Source organism: Parasteatoda tepidariorum, chromosome 7, assembly GCF_982258835.1.
Source record: "Parasteatoda tepidariorum strain Cologne lab strain chromosome 7, Ptep-v5.0, whole genome shotgun sequence".
In the NCBI taxonomy this organism is placed as follows: domain Eukaryota; kingdom Metazoa; phylum Arthropoda; class Arachnida; order Araneae; family Theridiidae; genus Parasteatoda; species Parasteatoda tepidariorum.
The window spans coordinates 3773764-3785857 of record NC_141761.1 but is presented as its reverse complement, the minus strand read 5'-3'; the positions used below and the strand labels follow the sequence as shown (position 1 = coordinate 3785857).

The following is a 12094-nucleotide window of genomic DNA, read 5'->3' as shown; positions in this document are numbered from 1 at the left end:
GGTCAACAACAACAACAAACATTATCTTAACCCAAAAATTGGTTTTAGTGTTTCTAGTGTAGTAAAAAATTGTTGGTGGTGTATTCAGTAACACTAAAATTTATAATTACCTCTAAGACTTATTTTTACTATACAATCATTGATTCAATTTAGTTTGTTAATGATGTCTGACAAACAGTGAATATTGAGACTTATTGGAAACTGAACGTCTAGAAATTATAAAATTAGTTAATACAGCTCATAAGAGTTTAAAAATTGAAATATAATTATTATTTATGCAACTCTACTTAGATTTTAACGTCCTATACTGTAGCTGACAACTCGAAAATATATAAAATGCATCAACATTGTTGATTCCGAAAATATCTTTTGTGAAAGCACATAAGTTTGATATTCATCAGTTCATTAAACACAGTCTTTAACAGCGTCTGATATTTTGAAATATCATATAAATATCGTGAAAACGGATATCTTCATTAATATTTCCAAGATAATATTTTCCCATATTTTTTAATATTATGTTTCGGCCGACGTTTTTAAACATCACACGAATGTCATTATTAAAATCTTCCACTGATGTTCCATCAGTGTTTGACACTTAATGCTCACAATATTTTACAAATATTTCTTTAATACATATCAAATATTTTTTCATTATGTTCCAAATGTCTTATATATATATATTTATTTTGATGTACATTTGAATATTTATGAGGTGTGCAAAGTGGAACCGAAAATAAAAATGACTGATGACAAAATTATCGCTGTAATTAAAAGAAAAATTAGATTACTCTCTTTTGAAGTAATTTACTTTGGGGGGAATATTGACGCACTTTTCTGACAACACTCATCAGGACCCTTATCTCTAAATGATGGACCGTCGCCAATAGCCCATTGTGCAGCTCTAGTGCGACGTAAATGAACTACAACAATCTAAATGATAGAGATATTTTTTTAAAGAATTTTTATTGTTATTAAAATTATGAGTCAGCAAAAATAAAGGAAATATAACCGCAAATTTACTAATATTTACTATTAACTTATGCCATACATAACTTAAAGGCATTTTGTAAATAAACAACAAGTAAATATGGTTTAAAGTTACAACAAGTAGAGATTCCCTGATTTCTAGATCAGGCCCTGATAACACAATCATCAGTCATTAATTTTGAGTCTCACTTTGATAAACATTCAATATAAATACCTGTAAAATAGTGAGTGAAACAATGAATGTACAATATATAAAATAACCTGAAAAATAATCATCGCAGTATGAAATAAATGCTTAGAAATATTAATACACAATATTTGGGAATCTATGTTAAATATATCTGATGCTATATAAATGCCTCTGAAAATATTAGCAAATTTTTCAATGAAATTTTTGAGAAATTTTTATATACTGCTTAAAACTATGTTTACTTAAAAGTAATTACAGAGTACTCCGTCTTTTGAGAAATCAGCTTACGTAACAATTTGACGGATACAAATAATTTATGTACAAAAAACTGGTTTATAAATAAATATATATCAATAGAATGAACAATAAATCTAATTTAGTTTTTCAAATTGTTAACGGTTTGCATAGTTAGGATTGAATAAGTTTAAAAAAACTGATAAAAGTATTTATAAAATATTATTACCACAGTTGTAAGTATTTAAAGAAAAATCATTTATCGGATTCAGAATTTATTCCATACAGAATCCACAAAAATAATAACAAAAACTACTGAAATTTTATTAAATACCAGATTTTAAGAGCTTTTTTTACTCGGCTTTTTAGTAGAAAATTTGCTTTTGTTTTTAGTAAATAAGTTGTCGTCATAACGCTGTATAAAATTGCTTTTTATATTTTAAATTACAATATTACTACCAGAGAATTAGAAAATTGAAATCAACCCTGAATGGTGATTTAAGAAACACATGATGAAAATGAATAACGATGAACGATTTCAAGGTTTTAAAAAAAAAGAAATCTGTCAGTTTAATGAATGAAGATTATCTCCTCAAATACTCAATTATAAATATCTATTAAAAGTAATATTTTTAATGAACGTAATCTTTTATGACATAAATACATACAAGTATGAACATTAAAATGTATTTTTTCGTACTTTAGCAGACGCAAATAGTCAATTGTTTTTCTGATAGAAATTATTACTTAGGAACTCTCTTGTGCCTTTGTAGATCTTAAATAGGTTTTCGTAGCTTTTACTTTGCTAAAAGAAAGGTGCAAAACATGTAATGGGGTTGTTAACAAAATACTTAAGTTATCCACAAGTTTGGCAAAATATCTTTTGACTTGTTGCAATCGAGCACTCTACAGTAGAACAGTTCAACAAGAACCGATACGGCACACCCTCGGTCCCTCCACGGGCTGATTAAAATTGTCACCTCCCCCTCTCACTAACCGCTGCCAGAAATGCAAGACTTCGGTGATCTACTGGGAACCGTGTCTTACGATCAAAATTGTGATGGCGTGTCTTCAGATCATCCTCAGGGATGTTTCCCAGACCGTCGCCAATAGCCCATTGTGCAGCTCCAGTGCGACGTAAATGAACTACAACAACAACAACAACAAATAAAACATGCAGAGATAGACTCAGAACAGATCCCGATGTGTCCAGTTAACTTGCGACCTCATGTAACCTTACTTTCTTTTGGGGAAACAGTATATTAAATTTTTTTGTAATTCATTTACGTCGCACTGGAGTTGCACAATGGGCTATTGGCGACTGTATGGAGAACCATTTTGACCATCTGCAGAGGGGATGGCACCTCCGCTTCGGTATCCCGACAACCTGCACGCGAAGTCAAGCACTTTACGATAGAACAGTTTAACGAGCACCCATACCGCACACCCTCAGTCCCTACGCAGACTGATCCAAGTGGTCACCCACCCGCAAACTGACCGCAGCCAGTGATGCATGACTTCGGTGATCTACTGGGAGCCGTGTTCTCAAAGATTAGTCCACTGCAGGACAATTTTTTTGCCTTCGTTTCTTAAAATATATATATAAATGAATAAATTGTAATAAGGCAATAAAAAATTTTTTTTAAGTATTTTAAATGCTTTGAAAAAAAATTACAATCTAACATTTAAAAAATTTTAGTGTTTTAAAATTCATTTTTCCAATTTTTTTATTTCTATGTATTTTTATTTCCTTATATGCATCACACGGCACCCTGTTGGAGTTGTGTTCACCGACCTTCAGAGGGTGTGCCACCTCCTCCGTTGTACCGATAAGAGATAGTGGATTCAAGTAATGATCAAATCATAGCAGAAACCAGTATTGAACCAATGATAGCGAGTTCGAGAACTGGTGAAAATCAGTGGATTCTAGTACCGATTAAAAAAAAATGAGTTCGAGTACTGATTAAATGATAGAGGGTTCAAGTACCGATAAAAAGGATTGCGGATTGGAGAATTATTCAAAAGAGTGAGGGCTTGAAAGCTCTTCAAATGATATCCGATTCGAGTACTGATAAAAAAGAGAGTGGGTTCGAATATTGAAAGCAAAAGGAAGTTGGTTGGAAAAATATTCTATAGATGGAATAATGTTCAAACAGCCGAATTGTGGTAGAATATTTAAAGAAAACCTTAATTTTAAATTTTAATTTTTCAAAAAATATATTCGAATATTTGAATTTTAATTTTTCAAAAAATATTGCTTGCAATTTCGAGTTTTGTCATCTAAAATTACTTCATTCAAAACGATAGAAATTTTTTTATACTATACAGTGATGTATCAATTTATACAGTGATGTATCAATTTTGAACGTATCTCTATCTTAATACTGTTGTTGTTCATCTACGTTGCATTTGAGCTGCACAATGGGTTATTGGCGACGGTCTGAGAAACATCCTTGACGATGATCCGAAGATATGCTATCACTATTTTAATCTTTTGCAGAGGGAATGGCGACCCCGCTTGGGCAGCTCGACGCACGCTACGGCGGAACAGTTTACTGAGGACCCATACAGCACAAACTGATCCAAGTGGTCACTCACCCACACACTGACCGCAGCCAGTGATGCTTGACTTCGGTGATATGCTGGGAATCGTGTCTTAATGATCAGTCCACTGTGAGAACCCATCAGAAATAGAAAAGTCCTTTCCGGTCAAAGAGGCAGCTGAAGAGAAAAATGGTTTTTGTGACAAAAATGAACAGTCGGATGCGATCCCAAGCATCCACTCTCTTATATAAAAAGAGCAACACTCGCTCTCGTTCTTTACCCAATCTTTCATATGTGTGTTCCCGTCATGGGATATTTAGGTCTCAGATGACCAGTTCTACAACACCGAACGAATCGTTCTTTAGTCACGTATTTACGCTCGTAGAAAGTTGAAATTGTGGGATATACCTTCTGTTGTTGGTTCAATATTAACAGGTAAGTTTATTTTCATTCTTACATAATCAGCAATATTTTTTGTATGAAATTCTTTTAAAATAAAAAGTTCATATTCATATCAACTTCATAGTCGTTGAAAAAGTCTCAGTAACTCTAAAATAAATAATTTTAATTTCAAATGAAACAAATTTCACTAAATTTTTAATTCTTTTAAACAAGGATTTTTAAATAGCATTTAGATGCTTAAAGCATCCAGACACGTTGTATAAAATGTGTACGTAATATTTGCTTGGATAACCTTTTCCGGTGTAGCGTTAAGTCTAGTAAAACTAATGTAACACATTTTACATGCCTTCTTCAAATGTAAAACTAATTGCTTGTAAACATTAAGTAACCACTACTCCTTAAACAATAAGTGTATAAAGTATCATTTAAAAAGTTTTGTCTAATGTTTCATTAGCTAATTTCTTGCTTCATGTATAATGTTTGATTCGAAATTTTCAACCAAAATTTGTTGTTCGGTAAAAGGTAAACATGATAAGCGTCCAAAATCTGCCATTTTGAATTGAAAGATAATTTAAATAAATGCATTCGAATTCTTGTTATTAGATCGAACTCTGAATTTACGCCAGAGTTTTTGTAGTGAACTAAAATTGTTCCTATTATTGAAAATTCGACTTATTAAACTCTTATGTTGCATTTTCTTTCATGCTGCAGAGTTTTGATTCCTTATTTTACATGCAAAATGTTTAGAAATGTTGGAATTGTTCTAATTAAAATATAAATTAATACAAAGTAGATCTTTGTTAGAGATCGCATATCATTTGGCTTCTAGTAATTTTCCTTCTTATTTGGAATCTTACAATTGAAACTTGTAGTGTATCTACCACTAAAAAAATATAAATCCAATTCACTAGTATACAAGACATGTTTACTCTATGTTGTGGTACCTTTTCGTACCTGACAGTTGACATTGTTGTTAACTACTTACTCTCCACATTGGTGACCCGTACGTATTGTGAACACTCCTACCTTAACAGGAACTCCCCCTACGAACCATTTCAGACCTACTCATCAGTTTATTCAATAGTTTCCTGGTTATAACTATCTCAAATATAATGGCTAAGCGATAGTTTGTTGTAAATTCCGACCGCTTTCTGATTCCTATTCAAATTTTTAAATTAAATTTTCAAATTTGTGCTCTCCGGCTATCATCGTTTTATGTTTTTCTCGATGATATAAGCAAAATATATAGTTATTATATAACCCAAAAAAATGTGTCTTGTTTCGAAATTTTGGACACTTTCAAATTTGCTAGTGTACTCAAATAATAATTAAAACTTTGACTTGGAAGAAATTTCCCTATTTTCCTAACCATAATCATCATAATTGGCCAGACAGCCCAATGTGGGCCAATGCCTTCCTCTGAGGATTTCTCCATAATGACTTCCGATTTATCTTGGATCTGCATTCTTTTCATTAATTGTAAGAAAATCACTCCACTGGAGTCGGTCCATCTTAACCGCGGCCTTCCCTGCTTTCTGGTTCCAGTGGGTTTAAAAAGCAGCATCTATTTTAGTTTCCTGACCACTATGAATAAAATTTACTGCCCACAAATTATATATCCATATTGAATTTGCAATCTACTTAAATTTTTCTAAACTTGATGCAAAGTTCACCTGCTATTCTCCTTTACGATTCTCCAATATATTTTTTAATCAATGTCTTATATATATTGGCGACTAGTTTCTTTAAAAGTAACGTTACTCTTTGTTGCTTCATTCAGGTGCTGATTTCTGACTGGATTTGTGTAATCAAGAATGGAATTTCTTCTTTTTTCCTGCCTATAAAACTGCTGATGTTTGTGGAATCTCTAAGAAAGCAAAAGTGAGAATTTTTATTTTCTTGTGTTTCTATTAATGAAGATTTGTTTTAATCTTTAAATATTTTTTACTCTTCGAAACTAAGCATTTTGTAAACGTTAAACTTTAAGAATTTCTTCGCAAAAACGCAATTTGTTTTGGTGGAGAACTAAAAGAAATCAGCGTACAGTGTAAAAACTGATGTACTATTTCTCTAAATTAGATGTGTAAAGCATAAACAATCTTATAAAGAAACGTTTTTCACAATAATATCGAATCTATAGCTTTCAGAAATTTATAGGGTCCAATAATCTAAATGTCTATAAATCTGAAATTTTTATAATGGTAGACACCATTCTCTCTCGGTTATTCGCACCATACATTAAATATTCTTGTTTTCGAACGTCGATACACTTTGGATTAAAACTATAGGTAGCATGTTGGGTTGTCTTCAACACTGCTATGAATTTATATGGAAACTAATATTCGCTGCTAAAAAGTATTTTTAGTTGTAAAATCAGGATTCGTGTTTTTGTTTGTTTTGAGACTTCAGACCAGAAACAAAATTTTTAAGTTATTAATTTTTTTAATGCATCTGTCGATCCATTCAAAAATCGTGACTCACTTATTGAGGAAACTTATTTTACCGAAGATAGTTCAAGCAAACTTTTTATTTTGTAGTCTAAAATTTAGAATTGTAAGAGAAAGTAACGCCCAAAACATATAAAACCTAAGCAACCGCGTTCAAATAGTTAGTCAGAAGTGGAACGTCAAAGAACTTTTATTCAAATTGATTCTACAGATTTGTCATTGAAAGTAACATGATTTAAAATGTAAAATTATTCTGTGTATTATGTTCGCCCAACAAACTCCTATCTGTATTGTCATACTCTTGGTTCAATAACATTGTCTACAAATGATTTAATCGGAGTGAACAACAGAGTGGTCTGGGTCTAAACAAACAGAATTGCCAATGAATTAAAACTGAGATTTAGTACAATTGGGAAGAAAAACGCATTTAAAAAGCAATTTATTAAACCGCATTTATTAAGTACATAAAAAAAAAGAAATTAAAACCTCTTCAATAAAAGCTAAATTTTTTTTCATTTCAAGTTTTAGATTTCGGCTGATGTCTAAGTTTCATTCTTGCTTTTGTCAGACTCGCTGAATTTTAAATTACTTGAAGATTCATTGTTTTCTAGTTCGCAATCTAGGATTTTAAGTTAGAATACGATATTTTTAATGTATCCACCTTCTGTTTTATGATAGTGTTTTTCTGCAAACTATTTTTCCACCAATATTTCTTTGAAATTCTCAGATATTATCATTAAGGGTTTCTACTGTTTGGTAGATTTTTAACTTGAATTTCCACCAGATCTTTCAACCACGCTGAAAACTGGTGTACTAACTCGCCGAACTTGATGTCACTAAAGCCGTTTTTGGGGTTACACGCAAACTTTTTGCCGTGCCATTAAATGCGGCATTTCATTTTACAAATCTTCCACAGGAATCAGATTTAAAGCAATGATTTTTTTAAAATAAGTCAGGATAAATGCATACGTAAATATACTATTGGTCCTATATATTACGAAAATGAACTAATTTTTAATTAAAAAAATTAAATGTTTAGTAAAGGTTGTTTAGAAATTAGTCAAATAAGATACAATAGGATAGCAATTAGCAGGGGTGGTACTGGCCGTGCTAATTATTTGCGCTATTTCTCAACAAATCAAGTCTTCAGAGTCACGGCTTTTTTATGTAATTGGTTTCGGGCCGCGACTTTTATTGCGGCCCCCCAATCCTCAATACTAGCAGTCCTATCTACTATAAATGAAATTTTTAGAAATACTGAGTTCTGATGGTTTAAAAGTAATTTTTTAATTTTGAACGAGAGGACTACGGTTCGAATGTAAAAGCCAGTATCTTTTGTAGATTTCGATAAAATTCGCTTGAAAACTATCTTCTATTGCTAATGCTTTGAACCCTAAAATAGAATTTGAAGAACTGATAAAACTAAATTTAATTTCAAGGAGAATCATTTGCAATAAGTAGCTTATCGTACAAAAATGCCAAATGTATAAGTCTAAATTTTGAATTTCTTTTTAATTTACATCGGTTTTTCTTTTGCAAGGCAGATTAAGTCATGCGCACTTCAATAATTTGGTCCGACATGCATACACGTCAAAACCCTTTAATTTATACAAATTATCCTACAAATGTGGAATCAGATCTCAGGCTTGACTAAAAGTATTTCTCGACAAGAGCTTTGTTTGAAGCTTTATACATAGAGATTAATTACTAATCGTATTCCTTATTTTATTAAACTTTGATTCTTCTATCGTAAAACTTTTACATTTTTATAGGCTGTATGGTGTATTAAAAAATCGATATTTTTAATGTGTTATCAACTTTTTAAAGCTCTTTAAATAAACGTGAATACTCTTTATTTGACTGAGAACATTTTAGAACCTTGTACGGATTTGTCTTGCACCTTTAGCAAAACATCCATTTGCAGCCTTCGTCTCCCAAACACCCGTTATTAACAGGAGAATTTTAATTTATTAAAATTAAAAGATCAAAGGTTTTTAATGTATCCTTTGATTTAGTTCCTGATTCTATTTGGGATACAACTTAAATCAGTCTTTTAGCTCTGTTACTCTTGCAACATGCAAGACTTTTTAAATTCCTATTAAATTTTCGGGTTGATTATTTGGTACTAAGTACTCGTAGTGCTGCTAGTCAAGAATGTCTCACTATTTTAACAGCATGTTTTGAAAGTTTTAAATAACTTTCTATAACGTAAATATCGTAATTGACTTTAAAAATTGTAAAACTGATATTTATAAATATTTTCATAAAATGTTTAGTATATTAATATAAAATTACTTCATAAAGGATCATAACTTTGACGAAATGTTTAAGCGCATAGCATTTTGAAACACTATTAAGAAAGGATTATACATATATAGAAACAGAATAACATGGAATTTGCAAAAATTTTTTAATTATGATCTTGATAACTAAAGAAATCTTAATCTTGAGAAACCATGTGATTTTTCTGGCTAGTAAGAATAAGCAGACAATGTGACGTTTTTAGAACATTGTGTAATAAAGAGCAACTTATGAGATCAGAAAATGGGTTGGGTTTCGTGAATTTTATGATCTGATTAATTCTTCGCTTAAAATTTGTATCATTAGAAAAGCTACTGTGAATTAAGATTTTCGGCGGTGTTTAAGGAAAGCTTTTTTAATTTGTTAAGTGGCAAAATTTATAAAATTCCTCTCCAATGCTAAGTAATGGACGAGTGCCTCCTGGTTGCTAAGCAACTGAATCGTCAAACAAAATACCTTTTAACTGGGTCGTTTTTTTCGTGTAAAATAAAATTAATCTGAAATTTAAAAACAATCTGCTTGAAAAAATATTTTTTAAGCAGCTTCCTTTTTCTTCCAATCAAAATGGTTTAATTTAGTGGGCTGTTGAAAATCCGTACAATGCTTACCGTAACATTTTAAACTGAAAATTTCAATTTTTTTAAAAATCACTTTCAATGTATCCGTTTACTAATATAAGTGGTTTACGGCCCAGTAATTATAGTTAATATTTAATTGCAGCCTGACTATTGCTCATCGGATGCCTGAATTTTACAGCATGGAATGAAAGAGCAGCCTGACTATTGCTCATCGGATGCCTGAATTTCACAGCATGGAATGAAAGAGCAGCCTTACTATTGCTCATCGGATGCCTGATGAAATTGAAATAGAACTCTATACAGGTCAAGAACTCTTTTTATATTAAGTGGAATGTTCCTAATTTGAACACTTTACGCATTAATTGCCTACACATGTTAATCTTGACTTATGCAGAAATTTTAGATCGTTGATATTAGTTTCAATCTTACTTTTCTTATAAATAGCCTTAAGAATTCTCTTTAAGCAAGATATAATTAAAAGCATTTCAGTTAAATTTTGACCAATATTCCTAAACTCTATAGAAAGTCAAAGAGCAAACAGATGTTCATAAATTTTAACTTTTTATTTTTAAACATTTTCTTTAATGTGTCAAATTACAAGATTCCAATAAATATTGGTAAAAGCAAATACTGTTAGATGCAAAAATATCATTTTATAATAAAAATATAGGGCATATAAAGACAATCTCTAAGTACGCTAATTTCCTCATCAAATAGCAAAATTTGTGAAGAACTTCTTTCCTTACCCGATTTTTAAATTCTGATTTAAGATGTTGTGAGACGTTTTATGAAGTTATCGAGAAGAATGTAAGATTTTAACTCTGCTCAGATATTTTGTCTTTCAAGTTATCCTTTGCGCTATTATAATTTAAAACATCGGACGATCACTCAATCTTCCGAATTGCTTAATTAAGTGTTAATTTCGCCAAACTTATCCAAATTTAGATTGTTGACACAAAAATTAGAAGAAACTAGCATTCTTATTGTGAAAGTAATAAATATGAGTGCTTTCAAATAAAAACATTCATTGTAATTCTTTATTAGCGTTTTTTTTCTTCATGAGATTCAATTTTAAGTTAAAGGGTGTGATTCAGAAAACAATTAATTCAATTAATAATTAAATTTAAAATGTCAAGCAATTCTCAAAGTTTTTGCTGGAAATTTTGGTATTTTTATAGATGCACAAAACAGACTAAAAATACTTTTAAAGTTATATTTAATAATTCAGAAGTATCTGATTTTGAATATCAGAAACTGGACTTATATTTACGTCCTTCGGTACCAAGTTTATAGAACGAATTTTTAATTGAACAGTTTTAGGGCATTTATAAAACATAAAATTTTTCTGCTTTCACAGTAAACCTGCTTTTCAGTTAGGAAAAAAAATGGACTTAGGACTCTTTATTTTACTAAATTCTAAAAACCCTAAGGCGGAAGTGAGGGGGGGGGGACTATATGAATGTAAAAACCTAAATAGGATTTTTACTTTTAAGCTTAATTATATAATTAAAAGCTTTTAATAGTCTACGTGCTCTAATTAAAATGAGTTGAGAAAACAAATTCAAAAATGTACTTCTAAAGAATTGTTCCTGCGTGATTTAGCTTAAATTTAAAGATTTTTATAATATTGGTGTAATTGCAGTTGAAAAATTTAATAAGTTTTTTTTTCCATAAAAATGCTTACTTATCTCAATTTTCAACGTAGTTGAAAGCTAATATCAAAATTTTATTCTAGCAAGTAGCTAATATTGTAAAAGTAACACTCTATTTAGTCCAGTCAAATTACTAATAGTAAATAGATAAATTACATTTAAAGTGTCACAAATTTGTGAGTTTTAATGATTCTTATTTGCTGCTGGAGTAGCCAGATAATGACTAACTGTTCAATAATCACGTAACATACCTTAACATTAACCATAACACTAATTCGCTGCTTCAGTAGTAGAATAAGAATAGAATACAAGACTAAACATCTTTTGGAATCAAAGTAAAATTATAATTGGGACTGGACTGAATAGAAATTGAGCTGAAAAATTCATAACTTAACCGGAAATTTTATTTTTTAATAAAAATCAAATTTTTGAATTACTAAATTTTTAAAGAATTTTTGTTTCAAAGGTCGCAGCAAGTTCTTTAAAGTAAAAACCAACTTTCAAACACTGTAAAAAGGTCATTTTAATGGCAATTATTATAAATTTAAAACTTACGAATTGCGCTTATTACATTTGAGAGAACTTTATAACTATTGCTTCATTCAAACCATTAAGTCCATTTTACCTAGAAAACCAGGTTTCCATTTAGTTCCAGCCAGACTTAATTTTCTTCTAGTTTTCTTTTTGACATGAATATTTTATAGAATCTGAAATGTAAAAGAAACTCTTTTGATAAATACTTTAAATAGAAATTAA

General features: G+C 30.5%; 1 long non-coding RNA gene across 1 annotated transcript; it reads left to right on the top strand.

Moving 5' to 3' along the window:
• The first annotated feature begins 4076 nt into the window (after positions 1-4076).
• LOC147806735 (uncharacterized) lies at positions 4077-11051 on the top strand. Its single transcript, XR_015435092.1, has 3 exons — positions 4077-4393; positions 6141-6241; positions 9829-11051. It is a non-coding gene; the product is annotated as an uncharacterized LOC147806735 (long non-coding RNA).
• Positions 11052-12094: the final 1043 nt, after the last annotated feature.